The sequence below is a fragment of the Netta rufina genome (genome assembly GCF_964035555.1).
Source record: "Netta rufina genome assembly, chromosome: 1".
NCBI lineage: Eukaryota > Metazoa > Chordata > Aves > Anseriformes > Anatidae > Netta > Netta rufina.
The window spans coordinates 107,762,158-107,775,844 of NC_140123.1; positions in this window are offsets into that span (position 1 = coordinate 107,762,158).

The window sequence follows — 13,687 nt, forward strand, 5'->3', positions numbered from 1 at the left end:
AAAAAAACAAGTCTGAATATGTAGAAAAAAGCAATTTATGAGCCACGCATCTCAGAAGCCAAATTATGAGTATGTTCATGGGAGACTCTGTTTTTAAAGATACAGTGCAAGCAAACAGGAGACAGTTAAGTGTTGTAATTTGCTTTGCCCGTGCTCTCAGTGAGCATACAAGAATCAGACCAAACGTAACTTGCAGAACCTCTGAAGCTGAAATAGTGACTTTACAAATGTTCGTGAATATGAGTAAACACGCTCATTTAAGAAAAATAGTTTCTAAACTAATCCAAAGAGGGAGGGATGTTTGTGGAAATAGAACTTATCCCAAGAATTGTCAGCTCCAGTTGGAAATCATACCTTTGCTTTTAATGTAGCAAATTTGAGTCTTCAAAATAATTAATATTTGTGTAAGTGCAGCATTAAAGCAGTTGAAGTCAGCAAACACTGAGTGAATACAAGACAGAGAAGGTAACGCACTTCCAAAAGGACGTAAACAGCTGAGCTTCCGCATCATGGATGCAATTGGTATGAGACACTGCATAAATATGTCAGTCCAACATTTATAAATGTTGCCACACTTAAGTCTACTAGAGTAAAAAGCAAGAAGTATCTCCAGAAAAGTCAGGACTACATTGCTTTTACAGACTTCTGAGAAAGAAGGTCCAATGAAAGCAAGAAATGTACATCACAGTATGCATTTACTTGCAATTTCTACACAGAAAACCAGGAAAATTTTTGACCTATGCCTTGCCAGATCTCCAGCCCTAAGTGCCTCAGTTAATCGACATATCAGTACTGCATAATCTTTGTCAACAGTTGTGTTTTCACCTTGTCTACAAGCAGCTATTTGTAATGTCTGACTTAGGCAACCAAAATATTCAAAGTCATTTTTACCAGCAGAGCAGCAGTCTAAGTAATACTGTTTCACCTGAAAATCTTTCTGAGATGTATCTCAATGCTAAAAAGATGACACTCTCTTTTGAGTGATGCACTGAACTCCTGAAATTATGTGTTTCTGATTTGGAGTATACATTGAATTTTGGTGTCACACTGACAGACACTGGTTTTGTTATTCTTTGTATCATGCTACCAAATTATGAGCTGAGCAAGCCGCATTTAGAATCTTTAAATAGACTCAATAGCTTTCAGGGTGGTTTGTTTCTATTTTTCTATATTTCTTATTCTCAGTAAGTTCTATTTAATAGCAGATCTAACTTTCAGTACCTAAAAATATAGTTTTAATAGAATTTATGCCCAGACCAAACTGTAATAAAGAAATTAAAATCCTCATTTAACTATCTCAAAAGCCACCTACAGTCGTACTTTACTTTGAGACTTGATCTTCCTTAGGCATCTAGAAATCTGTTCCTGCTCACAGCTAGAAGACTCCAAAAGTTCTATGGGCACATCCACACTCACAGGTTAACTCCCTACTACGCTGCCTGACCATGGGTCCCTGATCATTCACGGCTTAATACATGTCAGTTACCATTTATAGCCACACTCAAGATGAGATCCTCACGATAACTCGATCCAGGGAATATTCCATGAAGGCAATACGGACAGTCCGCCATGAGTTTTGACTTGATTAGCCTTACAGGCTCCACAACTATTCTTTACATTAAAATATATAAATATATATTAATATATATGTGTTAATATATATTATATATTGTTATATGTTACTATATATGTATTATATGTTATATATAATATATATTAACATATATATTAAATACGTATATATTAATGAATATATATTTAATATATATTCACTTAGAGTGCAGTATGGTGCATATGGGGCATCATGTGCCATGAACTGAAAAATGGTAAAAAATTTGCTCATGTATAACTGATGTTACATGTCCATAAAGTATCACAATTCCTATAGGAGACCCAAAATCAAATGCTAGTTAGTATATATATGTATATATACATATATATATATATATATATATATATATACACACATACATACATATATATACATACATATATATACATACATATACACACACAGGCCACAGCTCACCTTGAGAAGTGATGCCATAATCCAATTTGCCTGGGAGCCGAGGATCAAATCCGGGAGCATACCCTTCCAGCAGAACACATACATCCTACAGTCTCTGTCAACCACCTCAAACCAGGAAAAATGAATATCCAGAGAAACAGAGTCACCATCTTCATCTTCTGAAAGACTGGATTAACTAGTCTTGATCAGGGCATTCCAACAACTAGCAGGGGGGACAAGTTATAAAGTTGACTATTTTTTTTGAGTGATGATGACAGTTAATCACTACATATTTAGCTAATGATTAATTGATGCTCCAGAGAAGTATAGTGCCCAGACTCATTTAAAAATGAGAAGATATTTCCTTATATTTCATTTTATTTGTGATACAGTTTTGAACCATCACCTCCTAGACTAGACTTCTGATCCACTTCACAGCAACTATTTTGTACAGGTATGCTACTCTCCAACTACAAGCGTGGAATTCATCTTTTCATTTTGAAATACATCAGAACAAGGGAATACATCAGAACAAGGGAAAAGTTCATATTTTTATGAACTCACCTGGGTTTATTTTCTGTCTTTCTATCATTTTCCATTTCTGACTTCCCAGTTAATTTCAAAAGGAATAACACTTTTCAGCTTTTACTACTCAAGCAGGTCTGCTATACCAAAAACCTTAAACCGTGTTTAAAACATTTGGACTTCCTTGGTGAAATTCCTCAACAGGAAGATACCTGATAACTTTGCCAAGATCCAAGGAACAAAAGTAATAACATGCATCTCCTTGACCATCAAGATAATATTTGAATAGCTCATCGCTGTGCTTTGTCAGGGAAGGGGAGAAATACATGGAGCACTGCAGAAAGGACTCAGCTGCCATGGGAGAACAGGCCATCAGTAGGAAGGTGGGACATCAAAAGCAGTTGCCCAGTCAAAAGATTGGAGGTACTCCGTATCAGATAACGAAAACAGCTGCCATCAGAAGCAGCCAGACTCTTTCAGTTTATTGTGTATGTAATTGAAATCTACTGCCAGTTTATTAAAGCTACATTTGGAAAGAAAAAAGGCAATAAAAATCAAAAGTGTTTTTATATTTTTTCCTTCCTATTCCTTGATTATGAGGAGGGATATACATTTTTCACCCTACATGGGAAAGCCTAAAATGATTCTGTTCTATTAAGGGTATACATAAGACTAAAGAGCTAATTTTATAGGCATTGAATGCATTAGTTTATTTTTATTATTTATTTTTTAAACGGGATAAAGACCTGTATGAAAATGACTAATATACTGTATCAGGACAGGGTTTTAGCAAATATCACTTTAATGGGAAGGGGAACAAACAAAAAAAAAAAGATCTAAGTAGTTCATGCTTTTAGCTTGTGCTTAATGCTCAATTCATATATTTGCACTGTTTAACTCACTGTTAAAACTTGCTAAGCAGTGAGGGTAGACTGTTGAACTTTTACAGTGTACTTCAAGATATGCTTGCAAGCAACTGAACCCAGTGAAGTTGTCAGAAGAAGAAAAATCTTAGAGGCCTATTTTTTCTGTTTAGTGAAGTGTAAGCAATACAAATATTAAGCAGACTGTGCATCTTTATCATATTATGAACAAATATTCAGTATATTGAAAAGAAACAGACAAAACTACAGTGTTTAATGTAACAAAAAAAACAAACAGACTTTTTGTTGTTGTTTTTCCTCCAAATAAATTTTATTTTTAAATAACACTAGGAAAAAGATGTAAGAGGGAATTTTTCAACAACAAATAAACATAAATCTCAGACACACTGAAACAGCTTTTATTTATACTATCATGCCACATTAACAGAATACCTTATAGGTATTTTTATAGGTCATCACATGACCAGACAAATCATAAAACACTTGCAAATTACCAAGAGTAGAACTAAGAATGCTTGGCTATAAAGTGCGAAGCCTAATTACAAAGAACACATCTTTCAGAAATGAACTCAGAAGAAAAAACAAACTTCACCAGAAATCCTTGAAATTATCTATTTAATGTTAGCTCCCAAAAATTACAAGTGGTGACATCTTCTGTAGAGATTTACTGTGGCATTAACTTATATGAAACTGAAGTTAAAACATAATTTTAAAAACTCAAATTGGAATTCCATATGCAGCAAGTCTCTGTTAGAGGCAGAAATTTAATGTGTTATAACTAGCCATAGCTTTAAGCTCCCCTGACCCTGTTTGATTTGAAGTTTCTTTTACTACCAGCTATTATATCACCTGGGTTGGAAAATGTTCTTGTGTAGGCAGTGGGCAGAATGCTGATGATGTAACTCATGATTATGAAGAAGGAGGTTGTAATTGCTGACTTTTAAAAATAGCACTAGCTAATTCCCCCATGACCTCTTCAAGCCAGTGAAAGCTGCTGAAGGAGATGTCTTCATAGTTAGAGTAATTAGGAAGCTTGGGGATGTGAATCCCTCTGGAGGGTTATCTTCATTTTATATTGTGCTATTTATACTGCAAGTTTTAATGCAACTAATAATTCCTTTTTTTTTTTTTTTTTTTTTTTTTTACGCATCATGATATATTAGCTGTTAGATTGCTAGGAGGAGACAGAAAATGGAGAAGAAAAATATCAAAGCAAGTGGACTGGAGAGCATGGCCCCCCTGTACCTAGAGAGACTAAAATCTTCCACTATTATGGCCCAGGAAGAGTAAATTACATCTGGAACTCCAAAACTAGTATCAAACCAAGTCAATAAATATGCTAGTTAATAAAACGCTATACTTATCAATGTTACCTACAAGCCACAAGATAAGAGTCCTCTGCAATGATGAACAGAAAGTGGTCAGCAGTGGAAGTTAATAGGAAGGAAACTGATAAAAGCCCTGTCTTCAGGAGTAGAAAAATAAAACCATGGAGCTCTTATGAGATTTTCTACCATGATTCAGTTTCAGTTATGTTACTAGCTCCATAGTACTACATTATTATCATCCTCAATTTCTATTTCTTTGTGTGTAGCCAGTAGTGAATGAACCAAAGTGACTTAACACAAATGTGAGCTTTCAAGGGCAGTATTAGGATACAATCACAATTATGAATTAAACCCACACTGAATGTAATTTGTAGCAATGAAATAAATACAATAAAATGAACCCCAAGTTATCTCATACTCTTTCAAAACAACTAATTTCTACTAGAAATATATTTATGAAGAGTAACTTCGTGATCTTTTGTGAAGGCAGTCTACAAAGTCATTTTAAGATCCAGAACAAAGCAATATTTTGGGTCATCAAGCTCAGCCCCTTGTTATGATGAGCATCACATCATAAAACCCCCTCATTAAAAGCACTGTACTACATCAAATGTGATTAATATTTTTTGAAGGGCCTCTGTTTTCCTATTTAGTAGGTTCTTTCAAATACTTTTTTGTGGTAATTTGTAATTTTCCATCTTAAATTTGGTTTTGGTACTTGCTCTAATTCAAACACTTCCTTTAAATTCTCTCCCTACTATTTACATTTTGTGTAGGTAGAAAAAACATCAAAAAAAACCTATGAAGAGTTTTAAACACGCTATTACTAATATAGCTGCACCCCTAGCATACACCCAAACTATGATGAAGAAAAACACCAAAAACCAACTAGCTAAAAACAACTAGAAAAAAAAGCAACCACCTGTTCTGTAACTGGAGTTATTTGTTTTAGAAAAGTGATACTCTATGCACCTGTGCGTTTCTTGTGATGTTCAGGCATTCTAACACATTTATGGCCTCTATCTATATAACCATCATTTTAATTCTTTCTACTGAATATCCAGATAGATGTAGCACTTCTGAACTTGAACAGAAGATCACTTTTTAGCATTCAGAACCACTTGTTATTTTCAAGAACATAAAAAAGCTCAAAAAGATTCATGTTACTACAAATACTTAAGTCCTTCATTAGTATTGTTTTCCACCAATTAAGAATTAGGAAAGCCTGCAAGCTTGGAGCAGTCACAGACCTTTGCAAAATTCCCTTTTATCCTCATGCTACGTAGAGGACCTGACAGATGTTTGTGAGGGGACTGAATGCCTTTAATTTCATGCTTCTTGCATATATATGCAATTCTGAGAATCAAGATACGTTCCTCAAGTTGGTGTAATGCAGAGCTGCTCCACTGAAACTGACAGTTTGCCTTACCCACTGAGGAGGTGGTACTCCATAGAGTATCTTGTAACGGAAGTTAAGATTAGGTACCTACAACCCATATCACACAAACAGCATGATAAAAAAGACTAGCAGTTATGGCAGTAGCACCTCAACAGGAGGCTATCGACACTTTTTACTGTTTGTCATTACAATAATGTAGATATCCAACACATAAATGGAAGAAATTTTTACTTTTAATGTACTGGATAACTTGTGCTTTACTTATTTTTACATTTGGTCTAACATTTGAGAACATGAACACACAAACTGACCTAACATGACAAGATTTTTCCTTGATTACTGATAGAAAATTTAGGAAGTTTAGAAAGAAACACATACTGACAAAGGAATGGCCAGGCCTTTTATAAAAGGTTTCCATAAATCAAATACATCAAAGCAAACAATTCCCAGTATACACAGGAGAGTCTTATGACATGGTGCTGTTTTTAATATGGACCTAAATAAACAAAAAGTTAATGTTCCTTACTGGGTCCAGAATACCGTGCCAACTTTAGCTTCAGTAGTGGCACGTGCAAAACGCTGTTCAAGTTTTTAACTTACCGTAATACAACTGTCTAGAATTATGCCATAAATTATAATGCAGACAAATCCGGACATCATATCACTTGTTGCATTGTTATGCAAGACAGCAGCAAGTAGGTCTAGAAAAAGGCATCTACCTCTAGTATAGCTCAGGGTGAGGTTGTGCTCCTGGTCCTGCAAGCAGTGTGGGTGGGATATCACAGATGAGGCTGGTCAGGGCAGTTAAGGCCTATTGGAGCACTCAAGACCCTGAGAATTGATCAACTGTCCCCATTATGCTATGTGCCAGTGTTTTTCTTAGCTGCCTTTTTGCTGCAAGTATGCTTGCCCTTCACATTGCTCATGAATTTCCATGGCATCTGAGCTCTGGTTTCCTAAACCCATCCATACACACTGAGGCAACATATCTGTATTTCTCCCAGGTAGCTTTTCCCCTCTTGCAACTCTTTGTACCTCCTTTTTGTGTAGGAGCTCAGTCAGGATATGCCTGTTCATCCATGCAGGCCTTCAGACATGCACACTGGAACCGACCGTGCTTGTAATTTATGGAGGCTGTCCTAGAAGATTAACCAGCTCTCCTCACCCCTTGAACCTCCAGAACTCTGCCTAGCACATTCTTCAAAAAGGCTGAATCCTGTTCCCTTAAAGTCCATGGCTGTGGCTCCACTATTTGTTTTGCAAGCTCTTCTCAGGATGGTTCACATTCCTTGCTGCCAAGTCTGCCTTTGACCAACATCTGTTTGCTATTAATACATCCATCAGAGTATCTCCCCTAGTTGGCTCATCCATCACCCACATCAAGAAATTGCCCTCAATGCATTCCTAAGTCTCCTGGATTGATTGTGCCCAGACCTATTGCAGCAGATATTGGTGGGTTAAAGGGGAGTACAAGGAGCTGTGATCATGGGGATTTATTCAGCTGTCTAAAGAAAGCTTCACCTGCATCCTCTTCCTGATCAGATGGTCTGCAGCAGATGCCTGTGAAATGTCATCTGCATTGTTCTGTCCTCTGAATTTTTCTGTAGGTTCTCAACTGGCTTATTACTTGTCCCCAGGCAGATGTTTGAGTTCTCCTCGTAGCAGAGCACAACTATGCTTCCTCACCTTCCAAGCCTGTCTTAGCCAAAGAACAGTATCAGTCCAGTAGGGCAGCACTCTAGCCCTACAAGCTGTCCCAACACATCTTCATTAAGCTGTGACAGGTTTCTAATGCCTCCTGCCTGTTTCCCATACTGCATGTTTGTGCACAGGAATTCAAGATTGAGCAGCAATCACAGTTTTTATGAACACAGTGCAAGGCCGTCTAATCCAGACACTTCCTTTCTGCCCCTTGCTATCATTTCTCTTCTGGTTGTGAAAACCATCTCCCAACATACCAGCTTAAGGTCTGCCTAACAATGTTAGGTAGCTTTTCAATGGCACTCTTACCCCACTTTACAAGGTGGCTCTTACTCCTTTGCAGCAATCCCCACTCTTAAAGTAAGAATGTTATGAAGGAGCCAAAGTCCTACCTATGACACTAGCCTCACAGACAGTTACTGACCCACTGGATGTGCTTTCTTCCACATAAACCTTTTGCCTTTCTTGTCAGTATTAAGGAGACAACATTTGGCCGTCCATAACCTGCACCCTCACACCTACATCATTACTCCTAAGGCACTTAACTCCCTGGCAATATCACTGATGCTCACATTGATGAGCATCAAGACAAAGTAGTTTAAGAGCTGGATAAGCCTTCAATATTCTGGGTCTGAGTCAAGCAGCAAATCTGAGATATCAAGCCATGTCAGCTGACACATGCATCCACCCCCCATAGAAAGTTGGCCCTGATACCTAGCACCCACTGACTCCTCCTCATTCAGAACCCCCACTTCAGACTCAGATAGCTCTGATGACTGCCCTGACTGTTCCTGTCCCTCCTTGCCTGTTCCCAGGGCATTGTGCCCATTCTATAATTACAACTCTACAGGAAGAAAAGATGCCTTCCTCCTGCTGCCAGAAGTCACACATTTCCAGCCTTCCTCTCCACAGTAGTTCATCCACCCCTCCTCTCAGCACAATCACCAGCTGTCCTTCCTTCCTTCCTACCATCACAGGGCTTGGGCTTCTGTTTCTGCTTTCTCTCTCTAAAGACAGTGTTCATCCACTGTGATGCAATTCAGTTCGTTCATCTTTCTCTCCCAGCTCCTTCACCCAGCTGGTCAGTACCTCAGAGCCTACCTCCCAAAGGTGGGGACACCCTTAGCCCCCAACCCCAAGGAGGGGTACCAGGCACTACCAGCAGCTGAAGGCTACATCCTCCCCCCAGAGCTCCCTCAGGGTCCAGACATCAAAACAAATTGCCTCAGAACAGCTCCAGATGGTGCTGGAGACTGCCTGGTAGCAAGCTGACACCATAGATCAGCAGTCTCGAGCAGTCTTCAGCAGAGTTTCTTGGCCCCTTTGCACTAACAGCTGCAGCAACTGCAGCACTCCACATCCACACTCCTTCCCACAGGTTATAGTTGCTCCCCACACACCAGCTAAGTGTTTGACAGCCCCTGAGTAGCAGCCAGTTAGAAAAAAAAGTGTAGGCATCCCCGAATCCACTAACTGCCAATACAAGCCAAGTTACAAAGCTTAGAGAAGCAAAAGCCTCCAGAAGCCAACTCTCACCTGCAGCAGCAAGCTGCGAGAAGTTCCCCTAGAGAAGACGATCCCTGCGGAAGAAGCATATGGAAGAAATTCCCTAAAGAAGAAGTCTAGAAAGTGCCATGACAACTGTTACATCTCTACTAGCTGCTTCTCTTTGTTGCATTTAAGCACAGGCAGAGTGAGAACTAGTTGTTAGCACATGGGAGTCATGAATGTATTAAAAGCCGAGGAGGTTTCTGAGAGCCAGTGCACAGTCAAGTCTTGCATGACAGAAAGGAAAAGATTTGCTTAGGACTCTGAAGGGATTCTCTCACAATCCAGGAAAGCCATTCATGTAACGCTGTCAATCTAAAAGTGCAATTGGAGAAAAGCATGCTCTAAGGAGAAGCTGCAGGCAAAACTACGGGCAGTTTGGGGGCCTGTCACAATGAGATTCTCAAAACCCCGAGAACTTCTTGCATCACTTGCAAGAAGGCCTTCAACCAGTCCCACTATTAGAAAACATTGAAAGTCATTGGGAAAGGTAATTGCACTGTCCATACAAGCAGATCTGTAAGGTTTTCAGTTACTTGTAACAACTACTTTTGCCAGCTATTAAGCATGCACATTAGTGAATATGCACAGAAATTAACTACTATCATATGCAGAAATAGTAAATAGCTATGTTTATGCTAGTGAGTAGTGCAGCCCAAATGAAGCAGACCTGAGGAGCAAAAGAACTGTGCTGACAACGAGACAACAATAGTATTTGTGCTCCAGGAGGCTGTATTTTAGCCCTATTCTGTTTTGTGGACTGTATGTCTATTAACAGCTGGAACACACCAGGTGCTCCTGGAGTGTATCTGCTGCCACTCCTTCATCTCAACTAATCCCAGTTCATGCTTTCCTGCCCTTAGGGACTGTTCCATGACATGAACTTTTTGCAGTAGATAAATTCGCTTCAGAAGATTCAAACTCAGATGCCCATATAGATACACCCACTCTCTGAAGGAATGTAAAAATCCTCCTCCTCTCAACCTACCTAACTCTAAAACTTTTTTTTTTTTTTTTTTTTTAAACTTTTTGGACTCCTTGGATGAAAATTTCAGCCTCTTACCAACAATATATAATTTCTGAGCAATTCTTTGTCCTTCCCAGCTTGGCTTCAGAACTTTTGTCTAACACTGTTATGGTTTGTTAGCTAAACTCTGTCCATCGGCTGAAGCAGACTGGCTACCAGTGTGACCTTGGAGCAAAAAACCCAGACATCCATGTAGGATATTGCTGAATGTGGCATACATAATGTGTTCTGGCTAACACTGAGCTTGCCATCAATCATTCCTTTTGAAATAGTCCCAAAAATTAATGATAGGCAACTTTTGCACCCTAAGCACATCCTCCCAATGACAAACAAGATCTTTCAGGGTTCAGTGCTATCACAGCTCTTACTTCAAATATGCACATGTAACATTTTGAAACTAAGATATGTGATTTGCAGAATAGCTCCATATACACTACCAGACACTGAGGACTCTAGTGAGCAACCCCACAGATGGGGTTGGATAAAAACTAGGAGATCTATAGAAAGAACCAGGGAAGACAGAAAGAATGCAAGGCACAATACTACTCATTTTAAAATCCTAGTGAGCTTTCCCTTCTGAACCTTACGGTCTACACTGAATCCTCTTAATAAAAGCCAAGCACATAACAGCAACTATATTCCTTGACTAAGAGCTGTCTTTGCCTGAGACTGAACAAGACATTACCCAGTTATGCACAGTTGACATAAAACTTCAGATCCCTCTCAGGTAAAAGTAATAAAAATAAGAAAATATACAAAAGAATTGTAATGGTTTGTAATATATTTTCCTACAACTATAAACAACCTTTCAAATTTACTACAGATTATGGTTAACCTGTGTATTAATTAGGTAAAAACGTTTTTACATCTCAAAACCTTTCTGTTTTGAAATCTTTTATTCTTCAGGAGAATACAAATGCATTATACCAGGGCTCTACTACTACACAGGTTCCTGCTATCTGTCAAATACATTTTAAGGATTCTGGCTATGATGTATGGACTATATTCATTGAGAACTTTCCTCTCCTTCATCATCCAGCTTTGTTGAGATAGTAAACTAGTACTGTGTTGTTAAAATGCCCCTGGTTTTGACATTACTTCTATCCTTGAACAATACTTAGATACTATAATGACACATACAATATAAGTATTACATATACAAATGACAGATGCCAGAGTTTGATCTGTATTTTCTATGAAAGGCATGTTATTGTGTTCATTTCCACTTAAAATATCATTATAGCCAGTAAATCCCTGTCAAATCAGTGTCCTTAGGTTCACCCATCAATGGTGAACTCCAACCCTCACCTGCCCAGCCACCAAATACCAGATACTACAACACTACTCCATTTAAGAGAAACTTAAAAAAAAAAATAAAAATAAAAATAAAAACCTTGATTCTTAAGAACTCTAGGAGTTTGTAGCTTAAGCCTTGTGAGAAGAGTGACTAATGCAGAGACAAGCTAATAAAAACACTGTTGTTATGTGTGGACACAATATAGCAGAAGAGCCTTGAGATAAATGAACACCCTTTTAAATATTAACACCAACTAAGGAGTTTCAACTATTTCCCAGCATTTTCCAGTTATTTTTGTTTAAAGTCTCACATTTTGTTTTTCCCTTGACACTGCACTGTGATATTGCCTCTTTGAGAGCTGCAGACAAAGCCAGACAGATGTCTTGAATGTGTGAATACCAAGGGAATTGTTTATCAAGAAGCTATGGCCATGTGTAGCGCTCAGGACTTGCTCCCTCCTCTGTTGTAGGAGAACTGTTAATAATTTGCATAACAAGTAGAGAAAACCAGATACAAACTACTATATCACACTTCAGAAAAACATTGGGAGATAAAGCCAAAACAGTGCTAGTGAATCAAAGTCGGCTACTTACCATGAGCTAACATAAAATTTTCTGCACTAAGATGAAAAATAAGGTGAAATAAATGGTAAAGCAGCCCATTTGTTTCTGTGTTATTTTTCTTTATTATATATTGTCATTTATTTATTCTTCATTTTATTGGCAGGATGTAGGTTTTCCTTTCCTTTCATTACCAGAAATGCCAGAACTTATGAATAAAATATTTATTTGTTAAACAGAACTACTTTTCACACCTTAATTACATTCAAAAAGCTTTTCGCTGCTTTCTGTATACATAAGCTTGACCATATTGCTTGTAATGTAATCAAATGTAACGAAATATGTGGTTATTATCTGTTATGTAATGAATGAGGAAGAATGGATTACTATGTTCTTAATCATTGCAGAGTCCAGATGATATCATTAACCAAAGAAGTCTGGCTTGAGTGGTTCTGTAACAACATCTGAACTCTAGTATTGATTTGTAATGCATAATCCACCACTCTTCACAGGTAAGAAGAAATTAGTTTTTTTTTTTTTTTTACATAAGTTTTGTATATCAAAAATGTGTTAAGAACTTTTATTTCATAGCACATAGGTGTGAAATAAAATTCAATAGCAGAGTAGCAAGTTACTTTGTGCCAACCTGCATGCATTGACTTTATCTCATTACAACAGAATTGTTATTTTGTACAATTGATTTTTAGGTTCTCTCTTTATAATTTTTTGGAAACTGTACTGTATGAAGAATAAGACAGGATAATAAAAAAGTCTGCATTCTGGGCTCTGATACAAGCTAGCATGACCACTCATCATCAGTCATCTCGTATTACTGTTGGTAAGATGGAAAAGCCTCAGAATTTAAAAAAAAAAAAAAAAAGGGTTACCCCTTTTGACCCATACTTGAGTACACATGCCAATCAGAAAAATTCGAATTTTTTTCAGAACTCAGAAGACATCTCAGAAAAATTGTTTCCTTAAACATTTATCTTGCCATTTCTTATCACTTCTTCCTGTTCATGATTGCAAAATAACTCTGAGGCAGCTAATATAATAGTGCTCGTCATTAGCATCATCTACATCATATCAGTGCACAACAGCTTTTAAGTTTCTTTTAATTGAAATGAAAAAACAAGTAAGATTCAGAATAATGGTGTTGGACATTCATCTGGAATCTCTCCATCATTTTTATAAGAACTGCTATACTGCCCTGTTTCTTCAGCACAGGACTTGAAAGTTTGGTTCTGAGTATAAAAGAACAAAAATATTCCATAAAAAAAAAAAAAAAAAAAAAAAAGGTAGGTATTTAAATTTATCCTTGATACCAAGAAAGGATCCAGAAAAACAGTGTGGAAGAAACATAGGAAGTCAAGATGTGGTCCATGTAAGTCAGATTTCTGCGCCTATATA